Source organism: Choloepus didactylus, chromosome 19, assembly GCF_015220235.1.
Source record: "Choloepus didactylus isolate mChoDid1 chromosome 19, mChoDid1.pri, whole genome shotgun sequence".
Lineage (NCBI taxonomy): Eukaryota > Metazoa > Chordata > Mammalia > Pilosa > Megalonychidae > Choloepus > Choloepus didactylus.
The window spans coordinates 10,190,873-10,204,787 of record NC_051325.1 but is presented as its reverse complement, the minus strand read 5'-3'; the positions used below and the strand labels follow the sequence as shown (position 1 = coordinate 10,204,787).

The 13,915-nt window shown below is 43.0% G+C and overlaps 1 pseudogene; it reads left to right on the top strand.

The window, feature by feature from the left end:
- The first annotated feature begins 3,237 nt into the window (after nt 1–3,237).
- Nucleotides 3,238–8,765, top strand: LOC119516061 (annotated as a pseudogene).
- The last annotated feature ends 5,150 nt before the right edge of the window (nt 8,766–13,915 follow it).

The window sequence follows — 13,915 nt, the reverse complement described above, 5'->3', positions numbered from 1 at the left end:
TTGGCACAAACATTCCAGAGGGTTTCTTATTACTTTTCAAGAATTTAGAACAAAATTTCTGTTAATGTATTTACTGCTAAGGTTGTGATAAATCTATTGGAAAAAGGATATTGAAGAAAAGTTACTCTCATCGACTGCTGGTGGAAACGTGACTGTTAGAAAATTTTTTGGGCTATTTTAGCTTATAAAAAATTTCATGGTCCAGAAATCTCATTCCTGGGAATCCAGAAATAGCAATACCAGGTCATAGAAAAAAAATTGGAAACAAAACAATATCCCCAGTATTGTGGGGATAATTGAAAAAAATCATGGAGTCATTAAAATAAATACAAAGAGTAGTTCCAGTCAACACAGAGGAGTTTCCATGTAGTATTACTGTGTGAGGGAAGCAAGACGCAAACAGTGTGTTTAGGATGATTTCACTGCAGGGAACAAATGAAGACAAAGGCCCCTGTGCACATATTTGTGAACCAATGGCCATATATTCTATGTGTCATTGTAAGAGAATGTGTGTGTGTGTGTGCGTGTGTGTGCTTGCACATGTGCCGGGGTGGGGGGATTCCATGGGCTTAGAGTAATTTATAAGGGCTACGTGAAATTGGAGAATGGTTATGAATGTAATGGGAGAAGAGGAGGACAAAACAAGCAAGAAAGGGGAATAAAAATAAACCAAAAAAGACTGCATGTAAATGATGGCTACAGTTAATAGTACAATTTTAAAAATGTTCTTTTGTGAATTATAACAAATGTACTTCACTAATGCAAGGTATTAATAATAGGGTGATATATGGGAAATCAGTATTTTATGCATTATATTTCTGTAAGCCTACTACTTCTCTAGCAAAAAAATTATATACATATATAATTTATAATTTAATATAATTTAGTATATATATATTTTAAAAACTAGCATCAAGAGTGACATCAGCAAGATGGTAGAGTAATAAGCCCCAAACTCACACTGTCCACTGAAATTATATGTATAGTGTCAGAACAAACTTTCCCAGAACTCCAGAAAACAGCAAGGGTAAACAGACAAAAGAAAACTGAACCAAGAGAAAGGCGATCTAAAATTGTAAGGAAAGCTGTGTGATGCTTTACTTGCCCTGGACGCACACCCACCCCTGGCTCAGATCCACCTGTGGCCTGGTGACACCCCACATCCTTGGTGCAGCAGTCTGTGATCCTGGATCCAGTCTGCCAGCCCCTGGTATCTGGTTCTGAAGGGTGTAGAGAATACCTCACATGCAAATTTAGTGTGCTTGCATGTCTGTTCAAACCTAATGCTTGAGTAAGAAAAGAAAAGTAGATCAAATGGACTTCATCAAAATTGAAACCTTTTGCACATCAAAGGACATTATCAAGAAAGCAACAAGACAGCCTACAGAATGGGAGAAAATAGTTGTAAATCATGTATCCAATAAGGGTTTACTATTCAGAATATATAAAAATCTGCTACAGGGCAACCACAAGAAGATCAACAATTAAATTTAAAAATGGGCAAAGGCCTTGAATAGACATCTCTCTAAAGGTATGCAAATGGCCAATAAGTACATGAAAAGATTCTCAACATCATTAGTCCTCAGGGAAATGCAAATCAAAACCACAATGAGAAATCACTTCATACCCATTAGGAGGGCTACTAATTAAATATGGACTATAACAAGTATTGGGAAGGATGCAGAGATATTGAAACCTTTGTAGGTTGGTGATAGGAATGTAAAATGGTGCAGCTGCTGGGGAAAACAGTTTGCTGGTTCCTCAAAAAGTTAAATATAGAATTACTGCATAACCTGGCAATTAACTTCTAGGTATATAACCAAAATAATTTAAGGCAGTGATTCCAACATAAAGTTGCACACCTGTGTTCATAGCAGCATTATTCACAATAGCCCAAAGCTGGAAGCAACACAAGTGTCCATCAACACATGAATGGATAAACCAAATTTAACTTATACATAAAATGGGATATTATTCAGCCATAAAAGGGAATGAAGTTCTGGTTCATACAACATTGATGAACCTTGGAAACATCATTTTCAGTGAAATAAACCACAAAACAAAGGACAAATACTGTATGATTCCACTTACATGAAACATCTAGAATCTGCAAATCCATAGAAACAGGAAGTACATGCAGATTATTGGGGGCAGGAGGTAGTAGAGTAGGGGATGGTTGAGAATGGAGAGTTACTGCTTAATGAGTACAGAGTGTCTGGGGTTATGAAAAGCTAGTAATTAATAGTGGTAATGGTAGTGCAATGCTGTGAATGTAATTAATACCACTGAATTGTGTGCTTGAAAGTGGTTAAAATAGGTAATTTAGAGTTGTATATAGGCTACTACAATAGAATTTAAAGAACACCAACCTAAATACAAATTACAAAAGATTCGACATAAATTTAACATTGCTGGTGCAAAACCATAAATCATGGTGGCCTTTTACCATTTCCTTAACAGCTCAATAGCAAAAAGTGACATTAACAACCACTGTACAAGAATGAAACATGCATTACCTTTACTGTAAAAAGTAAATTGAGTATCATTTTGACTTAAAAGGGCATCTTAAGTGTATTATGCTCATTTTTACAATAATGAAAGAGCGTACTGTTCTGTGGAATGCTATCTACAATTTTCATGACCTGGTAGAAACTGTTATATTTTCTGACATAACTGTCAAGTACCAAAGCAGAGGCAGCCTGTTTTAGTTTCTTAGGCTGTTCAAATTGGATACCATGAAATGGTTTTGGGTTAAACAATGGGAATTTATTAGCTTTCAGGCTTACAGTTGTGAGGACTTGAAAGTGTCCAAAACAAGGCATCATCAAGGGGATGCTTTCTCCCACAAGACTTGCTGCCTGAGATCCCTAGTTCTCTGCAAAGTTGTGCTACTTACAGGTGTGCTGCTTTCAGAGTCACGTTGCTCTGGGTTTCTCCTTTCCCTGCATCCATCCCTAGGGAAAGGATTAAGACTCACCCTGGGCCAGCCTTAACTGAAGTAATCTCATCAAAAGGTCCCACTTATAATAGATCTGGTTCACACCCACAGGAATGGAACAACCAATTCCAAACCATTGCACAGCCGCTAAGCCCCCTCTCTCCAGAATCAAACATCTGGGACAGCTGGCTTGAACCTCCCTTGTTCTCCTGATTCCCGGGGCGCCCCCTCAGCTGTCGCTGTGCACCGAGATGTCCGGGTGTCCGCGGGGTACTGGTCTGGCGTGCGGACACGGCAGCATGAGGGTCCCGAGCGCCCCGACGCCCCACGCGCTGTCCCTGCGCTCCGAGGCCAACGGTCACTGGAGCCCTGAGCGCTTCGCCTCCGGCCGCGTCCACAGACTCCAAACTGCTGGATGCGGAATCCCTGCTCCAAGGAACCGCCCCCGCCACGCCGCTGTCATGGGCAGCTGCCTGGGCAGCTACCTGGACGCGCCCCAGCCCGCGCCGCCGCCCCCGGCCCCGAAGCACCGGTCTCCGCGGCCCAGGCCCTCTGGTCGCCAACCCGCTCTCGCAGATCGACCGGTTCTCCGTGAGCGCTGGGTGCGCACCGGACCCCTGCCCCGGATCCCGCCGGAATTGGAGCACATCAGTCTCCGGAGGGTGCTGGTCCCCGAGGCCTGAAGGCGCTTTCCCAGCAAGCCGGGTCTGTCCAGCGTATGGGACACTCACAGGAAGAGGCGGCTTAGGCATGCCCGGAACCCCAGGGGGGTCTGGAGCCCGGTCACCGTCAAAATCGCCCCTCCTGACAGCAAAGACAGCCGCTTTACCATGTGCCCACCCCCCGAGAAGCCCCCAGACTCTGTGCCAGGGAGACCGTGCTGAGGGCCCTCAGCCAGAGCTACAAAGGCGAGAGGAATTTTGACGGGCCCCTCTGGTTTGAGATCCCCGAGGGCAAGAGAAGGAGGCTCAGCCCCCAGGCCAGGCCCTCTGCCTTCAAGCCTGTGGTGAGAAACGGGGTGGCCCCTTCCTTTGTGCCCAGACCCGGGCCTGTGAAGAGAAGACTGTGCTCCGGGAGAGAGACTGTCTGCCAGGAGAAGGCTGTCCCCAGGCCCCACGTCCAGCCTTCCCCGTCTGCCGCCCAGCCTGCTGCAGGGACAGCGCCAGCCCAGGGCACAGGTCCTCCTCTGGAGATGCAGCACTCCTGGGACCTCCAGCCTCCCTCCAGTATCCAGGAGCAGCCTCTGTGGGGCCCCTCTGCCCCTGGACACACGCAGCCTGCTAACGTCCTTGGTTTCCCAGAGCCAGGAACCTACACCCACTCCTAGAGACTCCAGCCCACAGCAGCTTCATCCTCCTATCACCTGTTCTTCCCCGAGGTGGGACAGTGACACCAGCAGGTCACCTCTTTTCCCTCCAGCCCACAGGTCTGCTAAGCCCCCAGACCCCTGTCCATACCCTGCCCATCCCACCAAGCAGTGTATTTGTTAGAAATGATGGAAACCCAAGTTCCCACCCTCCTTTTACTGCAACTTCTGTGGCCACTTCTGCTTCCCCAAAGATGGAATCCACATTGAAGCTCCCAAAATAGGCAGGTTGTAGCCCCTGGTTGTCCCCGACCATGTCACAGGTGTAGTACCTCCCAGGCCTGCCCTCCCCACAGCTCTCAGCACCTGAGCTATCATCCTCAAGCACATCTCTACCAGCCCCAAAGGCATCACCCCCCTAAGGAAGCGTCTGCTCCCTGTCACCCCCTCCCCAATCTGGACCTCGGTGCTGCTTGACAGAGCTTCTGACCCTCCAGTTCTCTCCTTCAGAGCCCCCTTTTCACTGCCTGAGCCATCAAGGAGGCACTGGTCACCTTGGGGACTCCTTGCTTTTCTTCTGGAAGAAATTTGAAGCTGAAGGCCTCTGTGGATGTGAAGGATGAGACCAGGCAGAATCTTAGGGCATGGACTCTGCTACTGCCACACTGGAGAGATGTTGTACTTCTCAGAGCACTTGCCTTCCCCTGCCCACCCAATCCACCCAGCCTTTACCCTGGGAGCAGAACTAGACAAGAAGACATGGTGCCTTCCAACTGCCCCAGTTTAACAGGTTATTATAAATAAAGTTTAGTTTGCATTATTTAAACAAAAATCTGCCTTGATCTTGCAGATTGTTTCTGTTGCACAAATCACTTTGGGGATATGCCTATAATAGGAATCACTCTTCTTATATCCTTCCCAGCAGATGTTTTAACCAGGTGCAAAAAAAGTATCTCTAGGGCTTTCCCTTGGTGGGAGAGGCTTGGGGCTCAGTGCAAAGTGTGGTAAGGCACAGAGGAAGAGAACTTGAGCACGCACACCTGTGCACACGCACACACACACACACATACACACACAAAGACCAAGTGGGACAAAGCAAGGAAAGTACCTCATGAGGATAATATGCACAGAGAGAAGAAAGAAAGAAGAGTCAAGAAGAGAAGGATGGAAGGACCAGATGCCAAGACGTGTGTGGGAGTCAGTCCACACAAGTGGGGAGCAGGGGAAGGGGGGAGCACTTCCTGGTTGCTGGGGAAGTAGGCAAATTCATCGGAGGAAAGAATTTAACAGCTTTCTCCTACATCCGCACCTAAGGGGCCATGGCAAATGGACAGTGTTGGTGGGTTTATATTATCTTCAGAACCAGTTCATTAGTGCCACTGGGATTGGAGGTCAGAACACCACCCCCTTGGGAAGAGTGAACAGGGATGAAGGTTCTCTGTAGTTTGAAGCTGGATTGATCACTTCACCCAACTAGGAAGTGAGGCTTTCCAGGTGCGTCCCACCACCAGGGACCAACTCTGGGTGTGCACTCCACTGGGGGTTCAGTTTGTCTATCTCTGACAAATGGCAGAAAAATAAGAGTTGCATTTGTCTCGACCACCAAAACCCTTAGGGAAGAAAATATAGGGGTTTGCTCTCAGGAAGGTGCCATTTGATAGCTTTCAAAGCACTTCTGCCCATATTTGTAACATCATGTCATTGCTATGAAGTATTCAGATGGGAGTTTCTTCTGTTTGGTCATAGTCATTATCATTCCCACTTTACATATGAAGAAACCAGAGCCTAAGAGGTTAAGTAACATACACAAATTTAGCGTCACTAAGAGCAGTCAGGACAGGGACTGGACCGTTTGGTTCCCACACTCTGTTTATCCTCAAATTCCAGGAAGCACGGCTTCTGCACAGAGGACTCAATTCAGAATTCAGTGGCAATGAACAAAATCAGTTTCAATCTGAAGCCAAACACTTCAGATTTCAATCTGAAGCCAAGTTCAGGCAAGTCACTTGTTCTAGTTTGCTAATGCTGCCGGAATGCAAAACACCAGAAATGGATTGGCTTTTATAAAGGGGGGTTTATTTGCTTACATAGTTACAGTCTTAAGGCCGTAAAGTGTCCAAGGTAACACATCAGCAATTGGATACCTTCACTGGAGGATGGCCAATGGCATCCAGAAAACCTCTGTTAGCTGGGAAGGCACGTGGCTGGCATCTGCTCCAAAATCCTGGTTTCAAAATGGCTTTCTCCCAGGACATTCCTCTCTAGGCTGCAGTTCCTCAAAAATGTCACTGTTAGTTGCTCTTGGGGTTTTTGTCCTCTCTTAGCTTCTCCAGAGCAATGGTCTGCTTTAGGTGGTTGTCTTCAAACTCTCTCTCATCTGCAGCTACTCTCTCAGCTTCTGTGTGTTCTTCAAAGTGTCCCACTTGGCTGTGGCTCCTCTTCAAAATGTCACTCACAGCTGCACTGAGTTCATTCTGTTTGCCAGCTCATTTATATGGCTCCAGTGATTTAATTTAGACCCAACCTGAATGGGTGGGGTAACATCTCCATGGAAATTATCCAATCAGAGTCATCACCCACAGTTGGGTGGGGCACATCGCCACGGAAATGTTCAAAGAATTACAATCTAATCAACACTGATACATCTGCCCACACAAGATTACATCAAAGATAATGGCATTTTGTGGGACATAATACATTCAAACCAGCACATCATTCTTTCTCTAACCACTTATAGGGGACCAAAGAAATTGTTCTAATAGTAGATAATGAAAACAGAGTTAGTTAAAAAAAAAATACTGTAAAATGACAGCAAACCAGGCTAATAAAATAATTTGAGGCTGATTACTTAGAAATGCCTAAACCATGACTTTTTTGGGTATTTCCTTTGCACCCTCAACTACATGGTTGTACATTCTTATTGCAATGGACTTGAGGGATGTGTATATCTGAGAAATCTAAGGGTTAGTCCATTTGCCTGAGAATACCATCATTGCCTTTCCTCTGGTGGCAAAAACAGTTAAAATGATGTAAGACAAAAGATGGAAGCAGGTCACTGCTGCTGCTCCATTGACACTGTGTCCTGGACATGCTTCTGGGCACTCTCAAGAGCTATTGGATTGTCCCTTTGAAGTGCACCTGGATTTCTGCTTAAAAATCTGTATTATCTTCTGAACCGTGGGAAGAAAGTGGTGGGAAGAAAGATGATATTCAGTTTGTAGGAGTCCTGTGTGAAGGGAGGACTTTCATTTGCAGACTTTCGCTCTGCTTCATCGTGGAGTTCATTCTTGAGGGGCTTCTGCTACACCCATTGCAACTGAAATAAACAGTTCAAGGCCTTCCATCCTCTGATTATATTTTGAATGGGGATCTAAATATGGTGCACACAACTACCAACCTTTACCTGTAGCCCTGGAGTGAGGAAAATGCATTTACCTGTGGGATGTAGAAGGCAGAAAATATTTTGACTTCCTGAGTGCTTACAGTGTCGTCAACCAAGGACATCATCACCCAAAGATTGTGAATGCTCTGAAAAGCCAGGCAGACACATTGACCTTAACGTCTAGGGCTTTCTGTTGCAATGCACTTGGCGACTAAGAGGAGTATGTTATTAAACTTTTCAACTACCATAAGTCCGTCCTGTGAATTCAGGAGTGGAGGCTGGAGAGACTGCCTGCCAACTTGCTTGTAAGTGGGGCTACACCATCAAGGATATTCAAAAGTACAAAGCAAAGATTGTTTTTGCAGCTGGAAACTTCTGGGGTAGAACCTTGTCCGCTATCTTCAGTTCCACAGACCCCACCAGTTATGATAGTTTTGGGCTGTCTATGCCAGGTTTTGAAATCATTCCCTGTAACAATCAGCCTGCTCTTGAGTGTGTTCTTCAGGATCCAAATGTCACTGCATTTATGGTGGAATCAATTTAGGGTGAAGCAGGCATCATTCTAGATTCAGGCTGCTTAATGGGAGTGTGGGAACTCTCCACCAGGCACCAAATACAGACAGAATTGGCCAGAACTGGCAGATGGCCAGCTGTTGGTCATGAAAATGTTAGACTTGATATGATCCTCCTTGGAAAGGCCCTTTCTGGTGGCCTTTACCCGGTATCCACAGTGCTGTGTGATAATGAAGTAATGCTCACCAACAACCAGGGAAACACGACTCAATGTATGGTAGTAAAACCCTGGGCTGCCAAGTGGCCATTGCAGCACTTGAGGTTTTAGAATTAGAAAATCTTGGTGAAAATGCAAACAAAATGGGTACTATCTTGAGAAATGAACTCATTAAGCTACTTTCTGATATCATAAGGGCTGTAGGAGGAAAAGGATTATTAAATGCTATTGTTATTAGAGGAACCAAAGAGTATGATGCTCGGAAGGTATGTCTGCAACTTCTAGGTATGGATTTCTGGCTAAGCCAACCCATGGTGACATCATCTATTTTGCACCTCAGCTGGTGATCAAGGAAGACAAAGTTCCAGAGTCCATTGAAATCATTAACAAGACCACCCTGTCTTGCTGAGAGTCATGACTGATCAATGGCACCTGGGAGCCAGCTGGAGCCAGGTGAGCACTGATGTCCTATTAAACGTCTGCTCTTAAGGCAGGCACGTTCTGCTCCTGCATGTCTTCAAGGACTTATTATTTTTTATGTATTTTTTTCAGTTCACATATAATAGAAGAAATTTATGAACCTGCAGTTTGCTATGTAATATAGCTTTAAAAGAATGGAGTGGTGAATATATATGCGGTTTGTGTGTATGCATGTGTATGGTGTGCTTTCTGAGGTGAAATGCATCTATAGACAGCCCTTTACTCAACCTCTTCAGTGTATAATTTATATACATTTTTATAATTTCCTTACTGGTATAATGTTTTATGTTTGAAAAAAATTATCTCTGGGGTATTACATAGAAGATCTCCTTAACCTTCTAAAGTTGAATAATTACAGTCATTGAATTTTAGGAAGGATTAGTGGTTAAGCACATATGAAAATACAAGGGTTAAGTAAATTTAACTTCATATTGGCCAATACAGGATGTATTCTATGGGTGCCATTATTTTGACTTAAGAATTAATGTTTACCAGGATCAAATTATGTTTTGTTTTATTATAATTTGTAAAAATGTTTATTTCCAATGTTTCTTTAAAATAAAGCAAATATTTAAAATGTAAAAAAAAGAAAAAAAAAAAGATGGAAACAACCCAAGTGTCCATTGACAGATGAAAGGATAAAGTGTGGTATAGGCATGCAATGAAATATTTTTTCACCAAAAAGAATTAAATTAGATATATGCTACATGTGGACATAATCTTAAAAACGTTATGCTAAGTGAAATAAGCCAGACACAAATGGGCAAATACTGCTTGATTCTACTTCTCGGAAATATATAGAATAGGGAAATTCATAAAGACAGAAAGTAGATTAGAGGTTACCGGGGGCTGGCGGAGTGGAGGGGTCCTTGCTTAATGGGTACAGAGTCTCTGTTTCAGGTGATGAAAACATTTTGGAAAAAGATAGTGGTGATGGTTGCACAACATTGTGCATGCAATTAATCCCACTGAATTGCACATGTGAAAATGGCTAAAATGGAAAAAATGTAATTTGTTTATGTTATATTTATGATGGTAAAGTTGAAAACAAAGTGGGGCATGGAATAAAAAACCTGATGTTAAGGATGGGCCCAGACCAGGGGCCTTGTGCTTAGTGAATGCTGCAGTGGAGAGCTGAGCTGTGGCTCATACCGTACATTTATCAAAGCATCTGAGCTACGTGCAACATGGACTTAGACCCCACATTCCCACACTGTGAATTCAGGAAGAGTTAAGATTTCTAACATCCATTTTAAAAACACCTCACTTTTCTTTTGGCTACAAATTGTAAAGAATCTCAGGAGAAACACCTTACTGGAACCATCCTGCTCAGAACTGCTGAACAAGAAGATAAATAAGAGAGGAAAAGCTAGTAGTCATAGCACTCAATTTCTTCTTAGCAAAGGATTGCTTGGGAGGTTGTGGGAAAAGTCATGCATTAGTTTTCTATTGTTGCATAACAAATTACCACAAATTTAGTGGTTTAAAAGAAAACATTTTTTTTTTGCATGGAAGGACATACAAAATATATAAATTGAATCCATATGAAGAAATAAATAATATTCGGAATGGAAACTATATAGGTAAATATAAAAGTCAATATTATCGCACTTTTCATTCTTAACTACTTTTTCCCTGTATGATTTAAAAACAACTGCACGTGCTCCGCTGGACTGCCTGCAGTTACCTTCTGGAACCAGTGTCAGCCTCTCTCTGCATCAGGCAAAGACCCAGCATCATGAGGAGCCACAGGATGCTGGAACGACTCCAGGCCCCTGCCCAAAGGGGTGGTCTGAAACAGCAACCCTTCATGCTACCACCTCTGGAAAGGGCAGGAGATGATCTGATCACCCTGTCCCTTGGGTAAAAAAGAGTTGGAGACTATTCACATGGACACACCCAGAAAGAGGGGCCTGTACAACCTCCTTGGTTACACATGCTGAGTGATGTTAAGAGACATGCAGAGAGGGGGGGGTTTGGAGCAATGCTATCTCTTTGTTTTCCTCTCTGAAAAAAATTGGGAAAAAATACTGCATTATAGTCCTCAGGGTTTTGCATTGGATTTTTGTTTGTGAATAGTCATTAATAATGAAGTTACCAATTCCACATTTAAAAACCAACATATAAAAGAACAGTTTCATATTTGCATGGTGATTTTCAAATGTTAAAATGTTTTCTAGATATAATGGTTATATTGCTTTATTTGATGAAATAGGCATGCTTTTGAAAAAATGTGAGTAAACATAATCTAAATGTACATGAAGAGAATGAAAAGAACATGAGCTTTAGGCTCAGGCAGACATGAGTTTGAATAGTGGCTCTGGAGCTTTTTAACTTGCTTGACATGCACAAGTTAAATGTACAATCTCTCTGATCCTCAATTTTGTCGTATCAAGATGAAAAAATAATAATTACTTTTAAGGACTGCTGTGAGGATTAAATAAGTGTAATCAACTAATTTATTAAATCAATTAATTAAAAAGAACAAATGCACAAAATAATAAATCTTTGCTAATGGGCACACCATGTATAAAGGTGCAATTGTGACAATAACAACATAAAGGAAGAGAAATGGTATTGTATAGAAATAGAAATTCCATATGCTGTTGAACCTAAGTTGGTATTAATTCAAACTAGATTGTTAAAAGTTTGAGAGGTTAAATGTATTTGTCAGGGTAATCACTAAGAAAACATAGAAAAACATACAGAGAATTAAATGAGAAAGGAATAAAAATGGTACAGTCTAAGAAATCAACTAAATAGAATGTTTTGTGTTTGAAATGGAGGAATTCAGGAACCAAAAGTGTAAGATATAGGGAAATCAAATAACAAAATGGCAGAAGCTGGTTCTTATTTTTCAGAAGCTACTTTAAATGAAAATGGATTAAAAGTTTCATTTAAAAGTCAGAGATTGGCAGAGTGGATAATAAAATATTATCTAATATATGCTGTCTTCAAAAGACCCACTTTAGATTCAAAGCCATAAATAGATTGAAAGTGAAAGAAATGGAAAAAGATGTAACATACCCATAGTAACCAAAATAGAACTGGAGTGGTTATATTTATGTCAGACAAAATAGACTTTAAGATAAAAGTTGTTACTACAGGCAAAGAAGTATATTGTATATTGATAAAAGAGTCAATCCATCAAGAATACATTAGAACTATAAACCTACATACACACCTAGCAACAGGTCCCCAAATTATTTGGAGCAAAAATTGATAGATATAGGGAAAAATAGTAGGCTCTATGATAAAAGCTGGGGACTTTCATACACCACTTTCAAAAATAGAAAAACTATGCAGAAGATCAATAATGAAATAAAGGACTTGACCAACGATATGAACCAATGTGACCTTTCAAAATACACAAACAAATCCACCAAGTAACAGCAGAATATGCATTTTTCTAAAGGGCACATGGACCATTTTCCAGGGTAGACCATATGTTAGGCCACAAAAGGGGTCTCAATAAACTATGAAAGTCTGAAATAACACAAGATATCTTCTCCAACCAGAATGGAATGAAACTAGACATCGACAACAGAAAGTAAGCTGGAAAATTTAAAAATACATGGAAATTAAACCATATCCTCTTAAAAAATAAATGAGTCAAAGAAAAAAATCACAAGGGAAATCAGAAAATACTTTGTGATACATGAAAAGGAAAACACAATATACTAAAACTTATGAGATGTAGCAATAACAGTGCTCAGAGGGAAATTTCTAGTTGTAAATGACTACCTTAAAAAAGATCTCAAGCTGATAGCCTAACTTTACAACTTGAGTATTTAAAAAAGTAGGGTGGGAGAAACCAAGATGGCGGCTAGGTGAAACAGGGCTAAGAAACACCTCCATGGAAAACACTAGATAAGGACCAGAGAGTGACCCAGAATACCGGTTACAGCGATGTGCCAGCTGGACGAGATCTGCTAGTTCCCAGGGGCTGTATACTTGGTGAAACTGGGAGTCTGTATTCTGAAATGAGTGAGTAAGCTGGCTGGAAGTCCCGCAGCCGTGCAGCGATCTGGGGAAGCCAGGGTTTGGCATCTGGAGACCAATGGGCTCTTTTAATAAAAAAAAAAAAAAAGAAAAGAAAAAAGGGGAAAAGCCAGGAGCGGCTGCAGGTGCGATCAGCTGCAGGTGCAATCGTGGGAAACACGCAGTAAAACACAGCAAGAGGGGGCTGGGCCGGCCTCTCGGTGTCTGGCCTGGAAGATAGCCTGCTGCAGATATCCCTGGGGCCGGGGGAAAGGAGCGGAGAGCCAGAAGCCAAAAGAATCCCCGCGGCTAGCAGCTCGCTCCCAGGAGGGCTGGGTAAACTCCTGCCTGGGGCCGTGCCCACAGCCCAGAGCCCCGCCAGTTGTCCCGGAGCTAGGAAGGGGGAACTGTGCAAGGAGGGGGGTGTGGAGACACCCCGTTCAGCCATTTTTGCATACGGCTGAAAGCAAGCCAGCTTGGCCCTGCAGCCCAGGGCTTCCCTTGAGGGATGGCACGTGCTGATGACGTAGCACAACATTATCTCAGCAGAGGTCCTGGAGGATCGCGGCTGGGCGGGGGGACCTGCTCGGAGATCCTAGAGACACTACGCCAAGTCTGGTGGTCTGTGGGACATCGAGAGAGAGGGGCTGGGGCTGAAATGAAATGAAGGCTTGGACTCTTGCGGCAGCCTTGAATCTCCGGGAACGGGGGGGATTTGAATATTGAGGCTGTCCTTCCTCCCTGACCACCCGTACAAGCGCCCCGCATTCAGGGCGGACAGCTCCAGCAACACACACAGGCTGAGTTCTCCAGCTGGACCCCACAAGAATCCTTTCCCCATATCATGCGGGGACAAGGTAGAGAACTGACTTGAGAGGTATTGGTGACTCACAGATGCCATCTGCTGGTTAGTCAGAGAAAGTGTATGTCACCAAACAGTGTTTCTGAAAAATTAGATAGGATTTTTTTTTTTTACAAATTAAAAGAACCCTATCAAGCAGAGCAAATGCCAAGAGGCCAAAAACAATAGAAAATCTCAATGCATATGATAAAACCAGATGATATGGAGAATCCAACTCCAAACACACAAATCAAGTT